The sequence below is a fragment of the Macrobrachium nipponense genome, chromosome 5 (assembly GCF_015104395.2).
Source record: "Macrobrachium nipponense isolate FS-2020 chromosome 5, ASM1510439v2, whole genome shotgun sequence".
Lineage (NCBI taxonomy): Eukaryota > Metazoa > Arthropoda > Malacostraca > Decapoda > Palaemonidae > Macrobrachium > Macrobrachium nipponense.
Window position 1 is genome coordinate 31,738,894 of NC_061107.1, and position 18,171 is coordinate 31,757,064.

General features: G+C 44.3%; 1 protein-coding gene across 23 annotated transcripts in view; it reads left to right on the forward strand.

Annotated features, from left to right (window-relative positions):
• LOC135215277 (uncharacterized) overlaps positions 1 to 18,171 on the forward strand; it is a 524,407-nt gene that overhangs the window by 77,862 nt on the left and 428,374 nt on the right. For 9 of the 23 annotated variants that reach the window (XR_010314642.1, XR_010314637.1, XR_010314655.1 and 6 more), the window contains exons 1-3: positions 1,234 to 1,352; positions 12,775 to 12,889; positions 14,801 to 14,985. The gene's annotated coding sequence lies outside the window, so the exon portion shown is untranslated. The other 14 variants (XR_010314650.1, XR_010314649.1, XR_010314656.1 and 11 more) reach the window with 11 other exon arrangements.

Sequence of the window (18,171 nt, forward strand, 5' to 3'; positions counted from 1 at the left end):
TAACTAATATATGTTATTCTTATATAGATGATATTCGTTAGAAAAAATATTGAAATAAGATCGTATAAATCTATAGAAAATCTAACGGCTGTTAATGTTTCATAACGGGGTTATAATCGGGGGTATCGTCTGGTGATGGACGCGAGAAACGCTCACGATTATTATAATAATATAGCTCGTGTTTCCGACTCCCCTCCCCCACCCCCGTGGACACCCCGAGGGCTCTTCCTTTCAATTATACATTTATTCGTGAATGATCCATTAATCTCTTTGCAAGCTCATTCAGACAGAAGGGTAACGATAGTAACTGCAAGACGAACACTGACATGTGAGAAGCACTAAATAGGTCTAGGGTTAGAAACTTTCCTGCATGCCCTGTAGTTGGCTATTGCTTACAGTATACCTTGTGGGTAGCGCTTCAGACGGTAGTAAATCAGTGCCCCTTGAATCACAACAAGTGCTTAAGGTTACAGGAGGCCTGTTGTTGACTACAGGACTCCAAACAACCCACCAGGACAAAAAGAGAGAGAGTCAAGTTAGACTCTGGTTGGAAGATGTATGATGTATCCTCACAGGGTATATTTACATGGACGGGAACCTTTTTCTTAGACACAGACATATTTTGGTTTGCACATAACACATCCATTATGTAGTATGTATGCAACTGGGTGTCAATTATTTATACTATGCATGGATAAAATAGTATGTGTGTATATTATAAAAAGGACAGTTATTGGAAATCCGTTGTTACATGATAAAAAATCTCACAATGAAATATTTAAAAGCAAGAACGATCAATGGACACCTCACAAGTGTACCAAGATATCTATCCTGCAATGAAGTCTCTGTAATTTTGCCAATGATATAACATCATTAAATGAATGGTATTGACCTATAAATTACTCTTTAGTTACTGATTGCCAAAGCCGGAGACCAATGCATTAAACTATATGAGTCCAAAAGGAAGGAATATTTTCCAAAAGATATCTCCAAGTCTGGAGATGTCTTTCTCTGTCCATGTCTCGGAGACTTTTCAGTTAACGTCACTTTCCTTCAGCACTTCCGCTCCTCTTGCGGAAACCATGCAATAGAAATGCCGTTAAATAACGGATATTTGATCTCTGGAAACGCCAAAACATTCAAATCATTCGGGGCAGTTTTCAAAATGACCCAGAATGGGCGGGAAATGACCGGGAAACAGTGCCCGAATACCCGGTCGCCCGTTACTGGAACAAAGAGTCACGTGACTAATATGACGGCTGTTCCTGGACTTCCTCCCTGCAAAGGCTCCAGACCAGAGTCCGGTCTTAAGTGTGTGTGTTTAAGGTGGAATATATGTCAGCATAGTGAAGGTATGTGGACGGTGTAATCGTTTCAGTGTTTAAGGTGGAATATATGTCAGCATAGTGAAGGTATGTGGACGGTGTAATCGTTTCATCTGTATATTATGTCAATCCGATTGCTGGGGCCGGCGAATCTGGTGCCACTTGAGGGCGAAATAATCCAACGTCTTCTGCCTCCTCTGTGATATTGGGAACTCCTTGAACGTTCTCAAGAAGTTGGGCTGTGGCCTCCTTACCTCCATTTGCTTGCTGTCAATTCACAATATAGTATTTCTTTTTGCTTGACGGTGATATGTCATAAGGGTCAGGCAAGAGTCCAGATTTGGTAAATGTCAGGAGAAGGCCGGCACCCGTTTTGTTTTTCAGTATGAAACGACGAAAAACGGCAAAAAACGACCAGATTGGTGTTGCAAATCGCATAGAAACATGAGGAAATGAATAAAAAAGGTAAGTAAGCTTCCTCTTACACACAAAATGTAAGCATAAACCTACTAGGTATACTACAATTATGGGGGACCCCAGTGGGAAGCGGGGTTTTTGGGTGGGGGGGGAGGAGGAGAAAAGTGATTTTCGGGGCACTACCGAACCTAATACAACCACCTAACCTAACCTAGGGCCCTGTACCCCTACCTAGGCCTAGTGGGGGGGGGGGGCTCCGCCCCCCTGCGACCCCCCTGCGACCCCCCCTTAAGGCCACTACCTAACACATCCATCAAACCAAATCCAAAGTGATGGTACTGCTGTATACTACATCGTTATACTACCACCATTATAATATAGGTACTCTATAAATTATTGAAGCTTACCTTAAACTGTTGGTTGATAAAGATGTGCTGCTGCTTTGAGGAAAACGTGAAGCCGTTGCGAAGGTTCCCTGACATGCAACTTAAAGAAGGAAGTGGCCAGGTACCCAACGAAGTGTTGCTTTCTCCTACCAAATTTAGGCACTAGTAAATTCTTCACGTCCTGCCACTTCCTCTCCACAGTATTGGTATGAGCCTGTGTCTGGGGATCAACAAAGTGAAGGCTGTGGTTAACAGTCAAATGCTTAAAACCTTCCTCTGCCAGACAGTCATATGCGCGCCAACAGTCAGAAATTATGGTTGTGCCTGGCTCAATCTTCTCCTTAATCACCGAGAGCAGGGTGTCACGATCCCATGTTTCCACGGGAACCAGGAAAAACACTCGTGATTCGCGGCAAATACCACCAAATACCCACTGGCCGTCTATTACTTGGCCAACGTTATATTTCCGCTTGCCGAATTTGGACTCGTCAATTTCCACTATACAATTGTTGCTGCCAATTTTCTTGCTGCGCTGAAATACCCAATTAAATTACTACTTCCCTGCAAAATGACGACCAATCGCATACAGTACCTTTATTTAATTTTAATTCAGAAATGGCTGCTTCGTAGCAAAACCAATTTTGAACCCACAAAACTATAAATTTCAAATTTGTTTCAATGTCCACTTTCACTTTTGAAAACCAGGTACCCACAAACAAAGACACTTTATATGAACAACGCTTACGTCTACATCCTTTCGTAATGTAAGATTTATCACACCTAAAACTATGTTTTTTATAATCTACGCTACACACTTCATGACAATATGGACAAATTTTATTTTGTAAAATTAAATTGTGTCTCTGGCACAAATCCACTAGTTTTTCAATATTCCCCGAATACGCTAAAACAAATTCACCGTAACTAAGGAAACAGTCAGGACAAGAAGCTGGAATTTCAACTTCTTGAGCAATAACAGCTGAAGTGCTTGCTACGGCCTCCATGTCTAAGAACGAACTGAAATTTCTGGGCAAGAAAATGTATTGTCGCGCTGAGAAAATTTTCAAACACCTGCACCATTGGCCAAAGTTGATGAGGTGTCAGCAAATGAAACTCTGATTGGCCAAACGTGTAAGACGTCATAGTGGACTAGTTTGTCTGCGGATTATAGTAGTTACAGGGCTCATTAGAGCTAAAAAAAAGACACAGTCAACAATAACAACAGACTTAGAAAAATTCTGGGAGGAAGACAAGAGTAGCGTGAGTTTGATCGTCGATATTTCGATTGTTATTGAATTTAACTAAATTATCTCGCTCGTATACCACTATTTACATACATTCCTACACATTCTAGTAAAAATAAATTGAAAATCACTGATATCTTCATGCGGCCCTCTCCTAGACATTAACCCCAGATTTACGTGAAATTTATTTGGAAGCACCTTTGAAATGCGGAATGAGTAGGGTTGATATTGAAGTGAACAGGTTTGAGTCTTTTAGATATACTACCTACTAGTAGCTATCCCTTACCTATAGGTAGGTCGTCTTTCTGTCTGTTTGTCGCCATCGTCGGTTGTCGTCGAGACATTTTCATCCGAATTATTGTTAGAATGGAGAGTGTGCTTTCGCTTTCGCGTGAAATATAAAGGTTAATGTCCACTTTCGTCGGATGTTTGTAAGAATGTGCCTGAGGAACCGTTCACAATTGGAATGTACAGCGATGAAATAGGCTAAGTAGGTATAGGCTAGGCTACTAGCTTAGCCTAGTAGTTGCAGGGATTGCGTAGTGATGGGTCCCCAGGGTTACTGTTGCAGAGGCATTTTAGAGGGAATATGGCCTAACCAGACTTGCCTTGACCGAACCTAACCTCAGATACCATCTTCTAACCAGGGCAGGGGAGGGGGCCTTTGCTCCCTTGGAACCCCCCCACCCCCACCCCTATACCCGCAAGGAAGTCGTGACTTCCTGGAAGAAGCCTCCAAGGAACATGCAGTTGAATTTCGAGCTTCCAAAGGATATACTATTTAGGTGTTCATTTCGAAAAGAGGCAAACACAAGGTAATGGAAATAAATACAGAGAGAGATCGGTTAGCCTGTTAGAAAAAACAGATAAAATTCTCCAAGTTGAATTGGTAAGTGCATATAAATGTAAGTAATATATGAAAATGAAAGTCTAGTTGTATTTGGGTAGTGATGCATTGCATCTGTGCTCAATATAATGAAGTTGTAATTGCACAGCATTATTATTATTATAATTAATTATAATTATTATATCATTATTATTATTTGATGATGATGAAACCCTGTTCATAAGGAAGAAATCTAAAGGGGTTTTGTGAATAATGAAAGAGTTGATACAAGTGCAAAAATATTTGCTTATTTTAGGAAAAAGTTCAGAAAAAAGGTTTACCGTAAAAACTGTTGCTTATGGTTTTACATAGACTATTAGTATGCACAAGCATGGAACTCTAAGATTTCTTAGAGATTTTAAAGGTACAGGTATTACAGGGCCTCACATTGCTTGGGTTGGGATGTACATACTAAGAATTTGTTTCAGGTGTTTGGGTTTAAGCAGTTGGAGATCACACTTCAATTGATGGTCCTTGGTTGTTGAAAAGTTCAGCAATTTTTTGTGGTGTAATTCAGGAATTAAGGAAAAAAAGTATTGGCTATACAGCAAAGAATACCTCTAATCCCCCGAAATATATCTGATACAATCCTCATAAGTACATAGTATATTGCAATTCAGTAATTTTCGTTATAGTAAATAATAATAATTTTTCTTTTCAGCTCAAGCCCCATGTATACCATGAATATACAAAGAGTAGACAATAATCATAGCAATACAATAATAGTGACTGACTCTGCAGATGACATTTTACAAAAAACAGAGGTTAAGTCATTTATGGGACAAACGCTTCATTTTCCCATCTGCCCCACAATTTAGATCATCTTCTTGCCTCACTTTGCATGAGTGAATTGCTGCTGTTTCGCAGTCGGGTGATCAGACTTGGACATTGTTTGCCTTACAATGATTTTTAAATTGTTCAGGTGCTTTTCTGTGAACATCTGTGTGGCGGAGTGGTAGCGAGTAGTGTTTGTGAGGCGTCTCAAAATGTCATTGAACAACAGTGATACGTCTCTTAGTCTCCCTGGTGTAGTTCGTCCACAGGGAGCACCCATAGATGCTGTAGCAATACGACAGAAGAGCAGCATTTTCAATTCTTTTGAAGTTAATATTTTTATTTTGGCCAGTTTGCCATGGTAGCCAGTCATTACACTAGAAAAAAAGACCACGTTTCTTTCATTCCTTGTTCTGTATTTGTTTATATTCTCATTCTTGCATCATACTTTCCTTATCTCTTGTTAGCCCTCTCTCAAGAATTGTTTCTTAGTGTGACTGCAAGGATTTCCTCCTGTTACACCTTTCAGACCTTTGTACTCAATTTCCCTTTCAGTATGGCGTGCCCTCATAGGCTGTAGCACTTGGCCTTGGACAATTTTATATACCTTAACATTCCTGCTGCTCTGCTAGGCTACTTATTTTCATAGCCACCAAAATACCTCCAAGTTTACCGTAACCTTTTGCTGGGGGCACTACGTCCCATGTGACCCTGTGTCACCCGGTAAGCATGTGACCAGTAGGCCAGATTCCATCCACAGCTGCTATCAAACAAATCCTAAATTTAGCCCTGTTTACAGTGCTCTAAAGACATTTTTTGAACAAGCATAAATGTAGTGAAGTCATTGTTTGGGTTTGCAGTTCAAACCAGCAGAGATTTAAAACATCGTAGATAAAGTAATCGCTGCCTTTAGAACCCTTTAACAAATGTAAAGTTTTATACATGCGACTTACCCGGCAGATATATACTTAGCTATAGACTCCGTCGTCCCGACAGAATTCAAAACTCGCGGCACACGCTACCGGTAGGTCAGGTGATCTACCATTCCCCGCCGCTGGGTGGCGGAATCCCAACCATTCCCGTTTTCTGAGCCAGATTTTTCTCTGTCGCTGAGCCGGCAACAAACCTGTTGTTTGGTCTCTCCTGATTGGAATTCTGCTCTTTTGCCGAGAATTGGTTGGACTCATTTGGTGAAGTACTCTGTTTATTCTCGGATTGGCATACGCTTATTTTGGACTGGATTAGGACTTGGATTGGGTTTTTTCTATTAAGATGGATGAAGTTAAAGTAACACCTAAGTTTAGGGTTTTGTGCAAGGGAAGAATGCAGAACTAGGTTGTTTAAAGCAGAGGTAGATCCTCATACGCTTTGTAGTAAATGTAGAGGTTCTGAATGTGCGGTTGATAGAACTTGTGCTGAATGTGAAGGGCTTTCGGAGCAAGGATGGAAGGATTTAGCTTCTTATATTAAGAAAAGAGAGAAGGATAGAGCTAGGAAAGCGTCAGCTAGAAGCTCGAGTAGATCTTGTTCTTTTGAGCCTGAATCAGAGATTAACAAACTAGATGATGTTTCTCCCTAACCTCAGCCCCTTATTCCCTGTGTGAATCTAAGATCATTTTCAGAAAATGGAAAAAAATGAGATCCTCGATCAGGGAGCTTCAGGAGCAGCTAAATCCATGGTAACACAAGGTAAAGAGTGCCAGTGAATACAGTGACCCCAGTGCAGTGGAGGGGGCGTCTGATCGGCTCCGCATTGCTCCTAGGCCTAGACCGCTTCCAAACTCCCAGGACCAGAGGAGGAGGAATGTCAAAAGCCGCAGGGAGGATGTTGGAGCATCCCCAACGATCAGGCGTCCCTTCGCAGACCCTGAAGTATCGACCCAGGCTGCCTTGGATAGCCGTAGAAAAGGCATCCTGGAAGAGTGTTTTTCTGCGTCGGACTCCTCCTCGTCCCAGGCGTGGATGGAGCTCTGCTTCAGAAGTCTCGTCCTCTGAAGAGATCGTGGGTAGCGCCGAAAGGAGACGCTTTTGATTCAAGCCCAGAGCGATTTCCAGAGGATTTTCCTTCGACTAGTAAGAGGGCGAGAAGACCGTCTCCCCAGCGCCTCAAGAATCCGACAAGCTTTTCCTGCTTAATCTACAGGAGCAAATATCCTCCTTGGATAGGCGCTCTACATAAGAATTCGTCTCGAAGGAAAGACTCCTCCCTTCAGTGAAGAGATCAAAATTATCTTCTCCTGGTAGGCGAGAAGTTCCTCCACTCTAGCAGGCGCTCGTCTCCGGAGAGACTCTCTCGTTCTCCCTTTAACGATCCTCTCATATCTATAGGAAGAAAGTTCCCAGCGGTAGCCGCTCGCAGAGCAAGCGGTCAGCTACGTCTCTTAGGAGAAGTCAGGAGTCGGACTCCTCTTCTGAGGATCAGGATAGGCGTCAAGAGCCTAAGAAGCAGGAGCTTGTGAGAAACACAGAACCTAGTAGGCGCCAAGAATATTACAGGGCGTATGGATCCTAACAGGACGCCAGGGCTTCTTGTGAGAGGCGTCAAGAGCCTACAAGGAGTCACGACAAGCGCCAGGAGTCAAGCAGGCGCCAGGAATCAAGCAGGCTTCAGGAGTCGAGCAGGCGTCAGGAGTCGGGTAGGCGCCAGGAGTCTATCAGACGCAGGAGTCGAGCAGGCGTCAGGAGTCGAGTAAATGGCGCCAGGCGCCTTGTACGAGCTTAGGTCAGAGTAAGACCCCTTCGCACTTTATGAGTTCTTCGGAGAGTAGGAGCCCTTCACCTGGTAGGAAACAGGTGCCTGAGAGAAGATCTCGTGCGTTTAAGAGCTCTATTGCGCCTTGCAGTAGCAAGGATTTGTTCACACGGACGACGTTCTTTCTTCGTTTGACAGAAGTCCCTCGACAACTAAGAACCGCTCTTCTCCGAAAGGATCCCCGCAGCCGGAGAATTAGAAGAAGTCTCGGATGAAGAATTACCTGTGGATGTGGTAGTCTCTGATTATAAGAGATTGTCCTTGTTGTTGTTGCAGGAGTTCGGAGATAAGCTGCACCAGCGGATCCGCCCTCACCAGGATCTTTGCTATCGAGCACGAAGTCTCCAAAGGCATCCTCATTTGTAAAAATGCGTCCAGCCCTTAGTATGAAAAAAAGCGTTCAAAGGATTTGGAGAATGGCTTAAGAATAAAAGAGAGGCGGGCAAGACTGTTTTTCATGCCCCCACCCCTTCAAAGTTGACGGGTAAACCTGGAAGATGGTACGATACCCAGGAACCTATGGGCTTAGGGACTGCCATCATCGGCAGACGCAGATTACGCTTCCTTAGTAGATTCCTCAAGGAGGCGCGCTCTACTATCAGCAAAAGCTACTTGGGGGATGTGTGAACTGGACCATCTACTAAAGGGACTCTTTAGGACGCCTCGAAGTATTTAATTTATGGACTGGGCTTTGGGAGCCCTTGCGAAGAGAGCCCAAGATCCCGAATTTGTCACGATGGAAGAATTATCGAGTGTGTTATCGTGTCTGGACAGAGCGGTGATGGACGGTTCGGTGGAAGTGGCTGCTCTTTTTTGGATCGGGAGTTTTGAAAAAGAGAGCAGTGTATGGGTCTTCCTGTCCAAGTCAGTATCTCCTCTACAGAGGTCGGCCTTGCTATATTCGCCGCTTTCGAACCACCTTTTCCCACAGGACACGGTGAGGGATGTCGCAAAATCTTTAGCTGGAAAAGCCACACAGGATTTACTGACACAGTCAGCAAAGAGGTTCAAGCCGGCGGTTCCTTTTCAAAGAAGGATAAAGCACCTCTTCAGCAGCCCTTTCGAGGAGCCTCTTCCTCATCAAGAACCCCTTTTAGAGGTAGAAGACCGGATACCAGAGGAAGACCTTCCAGGAGACCTGCGGGGAAGGCAAAATGAAGAAGAAGTCCTCCAGATAGCCAAGTAGGGCACCAGGACTGTCGAAATTTGCCAGAGTCTGGGCGAGAGAGGGCGGGACAGCTGGACCCTCTCGATCCTCGAGAGAGGATACCTCATCCCCTTCAGGGAATATCCTCCCTTAACAAGAACTCCAAGGGAGTTACAGCGAGATACAAACGATCCTGTCAAGAGTCAGCTCTCCTGCAAGCAGTAGAACTTATGTTGCAGAAAAGGGCAATAGAACCGGTTCAAGATCTCCATTCACCAGGTTTTCTACAACCGTCTATTCCTGGTACCAAAAGCCTCGGCGGGTGGAGGCCGGTTCTGGACGTAAGTGCGTGAACGTCTTTGTGATCAAGAAGAAGTTCTCGATGGAGACCTCTTCCTCTGTACTTTCTGCTCTTCGTCCAGGGGGACGGATGGTATCCCTGGACCTTCAAGATGCATATTTCCATGTGCCAATTCATCCGGCATCAAGGCGAAAAATACCTAAGAATTCAATGTCACAGGGAAGAGTGTTTCAATTTCGAGCGCTTTGCTTCGGACTTTCGACGGCCCCGCAGTCTTCACGGGTATCCTAAGGAATGTGGCTCATTGGCTACATTTAGAGGGGATCAGAATTTCGATGTATTTGAACGACTGGCTAATACGAGCAAAGTCGAAGCAACAGTGTCTGGAGGACCTTTCGATAACATTAAAGAGACGCAGTCATTGGGACTCCTAGTCAACCTCGAGAAGTCCCAGTTGGATCCCCAGCAGAACATAGTTTATCTGGGGATTCGGATGGATTCTCGGGGCTTTCTAGCGTCTCCGTCAACAGAGAGAATAGAACCGCTGCCTTACAAAAGTGTCGGATTTCTAGGAAAGAACATTGTTCCGCGAGGGAATGGATGAGTTTGCTGGGAACCATTTCCTCGTTGGAACAGTTCGTTTCCCTAGGGAACTGGCACCTAAGACCACTTCAGTATTATCTGAAGGAGAACTGGGATCAAAGTTCTCAGGAACTCGAAGAGTCATTCAGGATAACGGACAAGGTCAAACAAGATCTTCGGTGGTGGTTAGACCCGAAGAAACTCGGTCAAGGAATATCCTTGCATATAAAGAGCCCTCTCCGAGCGTTGTTTGCAGACGCATCGGACGTAGGTGGGGAGCGACGTTGGATTCGCAAGAAGTGTCGGGTAAACCTGGGGAAGGAGCGCAGGTGTCCTGGCACATAAACAAAAAGGAACTGAAAGCCATCACCTAGCTCTCTTGCACTTTCAAGAACAGATATTAGGATCGATCATTCAGGTCAATTCAGACAACACGACAGCCCTAGCATATATCAGGAAGCAAGGGGGAACTCATTCATTCTCCCTTTACGAGACAGCGAGGGAGTTGTTTGCTTTGGGCGCAAGAGCAGCGTCTCTCTTTCTAAGCAAGGGCGAGATTTATTGCCAGGAGAAGAGAAATTGTTCGAGCGATCTGCTAAGCAGAAGAGACCAAGTGCTCCCCACCGAATGGACTCTCCACCCTCAAGTGTGCGATCAGTTATGGGGGTTTATGGGAAAGGCCGAACGTGGACTTGTTCGCAACCAACTGGAACAAGAGGTTGGAGAATTATTGCTCCCCCATCGCGGATCCAAGAGCAATAGCGATAGACGGTCTCCTCATGGACTGGAAGGAATAGAGGGTACCGCTTTCCCCCCTTCAAACTGTAGGGGAAGTAGTAAGAAGTTTGCCTCCTCAGAGGAAACGAATAATTAACTTTGATCGCCCCCTTTTGGCCAGCCCTAGATTGGGGGTGGGACAGAGTTGTTGGACGTGGATAGTGGATCTTCCCAGATCGCTCCCACTAAGGAGCGATCTTCTCAAACAACCCCACTTCGACAGGTATCACAAAAACCTCCCCGCTCTAAGTCTGACTGCCTTCAGACTATCGAAGGACTCGTTAGAGCGAGGGGGTTTTCTCGCGAAGTCTTCAAAAGCAATCGCAAGAGCCAGGAGACCATCCACTTACGGGTGTACCAGTCGAAGTGGGAAGTGTTTTAGAAGAGGGGTGCAGGACGCATGAGCTATCCTCTTCCAGTACCTCTATAACCGGACATTGCAATTTTCTTCTTTACCTGAGAAGAAAGTGTGGCCTAGCGGTATCTACGATCAAGGGGTATAGAAGTATGCTGGCCTCGGTGTTTAGGCATATGGGGGTCTGGAGGTGTCGGACAATAAGGATCTACATGACCTTATTAGGTCTTTCGAGACCTCAAAAAGTCAGATTAATAAAAATCCCAGTTGGAACTTGGATATAGTGCTGCATTACTTGATGTCTGAAAGATTGTACTTCAATAATTGTTCTTTTAGGGATTTGACGAGGAAATCTCTATTCCTGTTCGCCTTAGCCACGGCAAAAAGGGTGAGTGAACTTCAAGCGTTAGAGGGCAGAGTGGGGTTTAAGAAGGAGGCTGCAATTTGCTCTTTTAAGCTCTCTTCTTAGCCAAGAACGAAAACCCATCAAAACCGTGGCCTAGAAGCTTCGAAGTGAAGGCACTCTCTCTTCTTACGGGGGAAGAAAAGGAAAAGACCCTTTGTCCAGTAAGAGCGCTAAAATTTTATCTACAAAGAAAGTCTCTTTTGGGAGGTACGCAGGAAAGTCTTTGGTGTTCGGTCAAAGATCCTACAAGACCAATATCGAAAAACGCCCTTAACGTTTTTCATAAAAGAGTTATTAAGGAAGCGCATCTTAATGTGGTGAAGAACAATTTAAACTCCTCAGGGTAAAAGCACACGAATTGTAGAGGCCATAGCAACCTCAATGGCTTTTCATAAAACGTGGTCCCTTCAAAATCTAATGAATCCACGTATTGGAAGTGTAACTCAGTGTTCGCCTCTCACTATCTAAAGGATGTGAGACGTTATTATGAGAAGTGCTTTTCACTGGGAGCATATGTGTCCGCGGATTTAGTGCTGGGAGGAGGAGCTGAGGTTAATCCTAATTAGTTAGGTTATGTAATTTTAACATTATGGTGTTTGGTTTTTATGGTTGACTGAAAGAGGGTATAGGAAGAACCCTTTTCAGTTTTTCTTAGATTTAACATGGTTAGAGAGGTCAGTGGTCGGGATTAACTTTTGGTCTCCTCGTTGTGCATTATGTAAAGCCTAAAGCTCTGTCATGTAAGAGGGCTAGCCCCCATTGTATAAGATACAGGTCAGGCTCTGCCATGTAAGCGGGTAAGCCCCATTGGTACGATCCATGCAGGTTCTGTCGCGTAGCGGCTAGCCCCCATTGACATGATCCAGAAGGGCTGTTCGGTCATAGGTGGTTTACCTCACTGAAGCTCTTGAGGCAGGCAGACTAAATGACAGTAATCATGAAGTCTTCAGCCCAAACAGGTAAGAACCAAGGATTGATATCCTACAACAATTGTTGTTTCCCGTTATTAGAATTTTGTTTATATATATATAGATGTCTCTTGCCCTCCACCAAGGGTGTCAATCAGCTAAGTATATATCTGCCGGGTAAGTCGCATGTATAAAAATGATATTGTTAAGATACAATAAAGTTTATACATACTTACTGGCAGATTTATACGATTAAGGGCCCACCCAGCCTCCCCTCAGGAGACAGGTGTAAGAGAAAATCTGGCTCAGAAAACGGGAATGGTTGGGATTCCGCCACCCAGCGGCGGGAATGGTAGATCACCTGACCTACCGGTAGCGTGTGCCGCGAGTTTTGAATTCTGTCGGGACGACGGAGTCTATAGCTAAGTATATATCTGCCAGGTAAGTATGTATAAAACTTTATTGTATCTTAACAATATCATGTTTCTCAGAGTAACTTGTGTTTGTCTTTCAGATTTCAGCCGAACTGCAAAACTGACTGAAGGTCACACAACAAGAGTCCTGCCTTTTAGGTCATGTATATATAGGGTGTATGTGACATATTTGCCACTGGAAATCCTTACAGGATGGTAGGTATTTTGTTCATTTTCATTTCCTTACAATGGTTTGTGTGAACAAAAGGAAAGGTACTATAGTACGTACCTAGATTATTTGTTGGGCTGTGATGTCCCAAAGATGCAGTGTTTGTTGAATGTTGCATGTGCCCCCTAGGGGGCAAATGCTCAATAGGCATTACTAAAGGGTGTTTGCAGTGTCCCTTAGGCCCTTAGCTTTACCCACTGCATAGCCTTTGACCTTACTTCAATTCCCACCTCCTTTCGTTCAGTGTTGCTGTCCAGCCTCTGAACTTCCTTGTAACTCTGGTTTTCTTTATCTTGCTGCCCAACCATTCCAGCTCCCTGTTTTCACGTAAGTGGTGCGTGGACGAAAGGTTCCCCTAATTTCAATGAAGGAAAAAGGCATAAGTAGTTTATTTGTAAGTATGCCACTCTTGATTGGTGTACATGAGGTAATATTACGACAGCAACGTTCAAATTAGCTCCTGTTTTGAAGTTTAATTGATTTACATAACGGACAGAGTCAGCACTTTCAAAACCCAAAAGGGCCCTAAAGGGAAATCAGAATGCAAAGACAGGGTAGTTATAACTAGAGTAGATGAATAGATAAATGTGAGGGAATGAAAAGAAACAACTGCTACACTTGGAATTCAGATATGTCAGCAGCAGAGAGCAGGAATGAATTTGCTTCTGACTTAGATATTTGTCATGATGCCTTTGTTGTCTCCTCACCTAGCTGTTTAACTTCTCCAACTCATTCCATTTCAACATCCTACTACTCGTATGGGGAGAAGGCCTTATGTTGAACCTCGTTCAGCTTTGGAAATCGGGCTTCTGACTGAGATTTGTTTGGTGACTTGTGTTCCTTTGCCTTATGGTTCTTGAAGGGCCTCGCTCACTCACCCAGACTAGCTCTGGAAAGGGGAATTGAATTGCTGTTGTTGCTGATGTACTATATGCCTAAGGAGGAACTTCAATCAGAATGGCTGAAATTCATATAAAGTAGTTCTTGTTGCAATTCTCAACAGTAAAACTGTGGTTTTGTATGTCATCGTTATCTAGTAAACTTAGACAACGAGCATTTGAAACATTTGAGGCTTGACTTGACATAAGGTTCGTACAAGTATTTCTGAGGTTTTTGAAACACAGTACATTTGAAAGGCCCTGGGATTATCCCTTCAAAATGATGCCTTTTAATTAATTATGAAGTTTTGTGTGTTACATGATTAATTTTGCAAGTTTTTATGAGTGACGTTTGTTCATTTCTGTTCCATGGGGTCTGTGTTTAAGAGACTGTGTGTGGATCTTTGTTACTTGGACATTTTCATTTGGCTTGGAATCCTTTATTGGCAGTAGCCATTCATGCTTAGTGGAGGTAAGAGAGAACACACATCTTTTCAAGGTTCCTCTTGTTTTCCAGTTTTTGTTCATTTGCAGATTTTTGTTGAATAAAGAAGAGGTTTTTTCCTGCAGTTTTGGACATGAATTCAAATGGAAGGTCAGGTGCACTTCTCATGGGAATTCCCTCTTGGTAAAATGCTGTACGTATCTTCAAAATGCTTTTGATTGAGTTAGGTAAAAGACTGTGAAAGCAACCCATTATAGACTGGTAGTGGCAATTGTCGCTCTTCAACATTTTGTGCCATTTGTACTAGATTGCATTCTGTTTGGGTATTGTATGTTCATGTTATCATTAAATTGTCTGTGAACTGAACTGATTCATAAGGCTATCTGTTTTGGATCAACTTTATTTAACAAGAGTCTGTAAATTGTGGGTACTATCCAGATTGTATGCTGAGACAGGGAATTGCTTTCAATACGGCATGGATCTAACATTTATACTGTACCAATACATTCAAATCCATTAGAGTAGCTATTCACCATAACTGAGGACACTATGATTTATGGTGTTACTTTTTACAGGTTGGAGATGACCTGTGGCAAGTGTCCTGTCCAACGGCAGGGAGGTAGAAGGACCTTCAGATGACACCCCTGCTCAGATGGGTGCTCTCGGCCCAAACCTCGTAGTTCACATTCTCTGCTGTTGGTACTGCATCTTAAGCAGCCGCTGAATGACAGTGGGAGAAACGCCTCCTGATAGAAAATAGGTAGGAAAGTTTGTTTGGCAGATAATTAATGAGGATATGCAGTAAGGGAATAGAAGTAGAAGCCATCAATAATTAATAAATGCCATGTGAGGTGTAGTCATCCCATTATGGGAAAATGTCCATTTTAAGAGTGATTTCTTGGATCTAGACTAAGGCTTGAATTTGCTTGTACTTACTGGACTCCATCAAGAACTTTTGAGAATACTGGAATAAAAGTGAAGAGGAAATATTTGAATGCTACTATTCTGTGACACTGTAAACTATGAATTGGTCTTATTTCCAAAAGAGACTGTAGGAGGAGGAGGAGCATACTGCATAACACCAACATCCATTGTTGAAGAATAAGTGGAATGTTTTATCATACAAAAGAGGGTCTTAATAGAGTGCATCTGAGAACACCTTTGTCAGATATAAAGACTGCCAACAATGAAATAGTTTTGAATTACTTTATAACTTTTTATAACCATTTAAGGGGGCCGGCCGGCTAATGCCATTCTTCAAGGACAGGACATTGATATTCATACCACTTAATAAGGTGACTTGGGACATCTCCCAAACCGCATATGATTTTTGTCTCTTGACCTTCGGTTTTGTGACGCCAGGGTGATTTATCCCAAAAATAACCATTTGTTCATGAAACTTACCTGTCAGATATATATATAGCTGTATTCTCTGAAGTCCGACAGAATTTCTAAAAACTTACGACACACGTAGTGGGAGTAGGGTGGTTAGTACCCATTCCCGCCGCTGGGAGGCGGGTATCAGGAACCATTCCCATTTTCTATCAGATTTCTTCTGTCGCCGGTGTTGTAAACAACTGTTTACAGCACCTCCGCCTCAGGATTTTGGAAAACTTTCTTTGCTTGAGTATCCTCTTGACTTTTTGGTTTTTTGTTATTGGATCGATAGCTTGGCATATGTGACTTTGGATTGTTTTTGAATTTGGCTTGGTTTTTTCCTTAAATATGTCAGGTTCTAGTTCGGCTAGTGCCAGAGTGTGTATGAAAGATGAATGCAAGGTGAGGCTACCAAAAGCCTTGGTTGATCCTCACACAGTGTGTAAAGGTTGTAGGGGGCAAGTGTGTAGGTATGATTTTCGCTGCACGGAGTGTGAAAGTTTGAATGATGCACAATGGAAGACGTATGAATCCTATGTTAATAAATTAGAGCGTGTTGAAGAAGAGATCGCTGTATTGCAATTTTGCGGCTAAGTCTGTCTCTCCCGCACAGAAGACAGAACTTTTGTATGCGCCTTTCTCGAGTCATCTCTTCCCCCAGGCTTTGGTGAAGGATCTGGCAGTAAGTCTTCAGGAGAAAGCCACTCAAGACCTTTTGGCACAGTCGTCGAGACGTCCTGCTGTCCCTTCCACGTCTTCAGGAGTCCAGTCTTTTAGGAAGCAGAAGCCCTTTCGTGGAGGATCTTCAGCTAGATCTTTACCCCGAGGAAGGGGTCTTCCTAGAGGTAGAGCCCCGGCTAAGTCCAGGGGCAAGAAGTGAGAATGCGTTCCTTCAGTCACCGGTAGGAGCCAGGCTTCAGTTGTTTGGAGGAGCCTGGAGAGAAAGAGAGGCAGACACCTGGTCTCTCAATATCATAGAGAAGGGGTACAAGATTCCTTTCGTAAGGCCTCCCCCTCTGACTTCCACTCTCAGGGACTTGTCCCCGTCGTATCCTCAAGAAAAACAAAGGATTCTTTTCGATCTGCTCGAGCAGATGCTCGAGAAACGAGCAGTGGAACAGGTCTTAGACCTGGCTACGCCAGGATTTTCAACAGATTGTTTCTTGTTCCGAAACACTCGGGAGGGTGGCGGCCAGTCTTGGATGTAAGTCGTCTGAACCTCTTTATAGAAAAGCAAAAGTTCAAGATGGAGACACCTCAGTCAGTTCTGGGGGCCTTAAGACCGGGGGATTGGATGGTATCACTCGATCTTCAGGACGCATACTTTCACATCCTGATACACCCCCAGTCTATGAAGTACCTTCGGTTCGTCCTGAAAGGAAAGGTGTTTCAGTTCAGGGCTCTTTGTTTCGGTCTGAGTACGGCCCCATTTGTGTTCACCATCTTAATGAAGAATGTGGCGAGGTGGCTCCATCTTTCCAACATCAGGATCTCGCTCTACCTGGACGACTGGCTCATACGAGCTTCTTCGCAGACCCGGTGCCTGGAGGACCTGAAAACGACTCTGTCTTTAGCTGCGTCCCTGGGACTTCTGGTGAACTTCGAAAGTCACATCTGACCCCAACCACAGTCCATCGTGTATCTGGGGATTCAGATGGATTCAGTGGCTTTTCGGGCTTTTCCGTCCCAGGAACGTCAACAACAAGGCATAGAGATAGTGTCAGCCTTTCTAGGGAAGGATTCATGCTCGGTGAGGGAATGGATGAGTCTGCTGGGGACCATTTCCTCGCTGGAGAAGTTTGTTTCCCTGGGGAGGCTACACCTCCGACCTCTTCAGTTCTTCCTGTCGGACAATTGGACAGAGAAGGACAACTTCGATATGATCTTAACCATCTCAGAAGAGGTAAAGAGCCATCTAAGATGGTGACTCGATCCGTTAAAGCTCTCAGAGGGCATATCCCTCAAGCTTCGGAACCCCGACCTAGTGTTGTTCTCCGACGCGTCATCCACGGGGTGGGGAGCAACACTAGGGGGGGAGGAAGTGTCAGGCACCTGGAGAGGGGAACAGGTAGCCTGGCATATCAACTTCAAGGAGCTGGCAGCTGTTCAGTTAGCGCTCCAGTTCTTTCAGGACAGTCTCCCGTCGAGTAGTTCAAGTCAACTCGGACAATACCACAGCCCTGGCATACTTGAAGAAACAAGGAGGGACTCACTCTCGCTCCCTGTTCGCTCTAGCGAAAGAAATTCTGCTTTGGGCGAAGGCGAGAGAGATCACGATCTTGACAAGGTTCATTGCCGGAGTCGAGAACGTCCGTGCGGATCTCCTCAGTCGACAAGGACAGTTGCTGCCGACAGAGTGGACCCTCAATCAGGACGTATGCCAGGAGCTGTGGAGTCTTTGGGGACGCCCCTTGGTGGACGTTTTTGCAACCGCAAGGACGGCGAGACTTCCTCTTTACTGCTCCCCAGTTCTCGATCCAGGGGCAGTAGCAGTGGACGCCCTGTTATGGGATTGGACGGGCCTAGACCTCTACGCATTTCCCCCCTTCAAGATTCTGGGAGAAGTGAT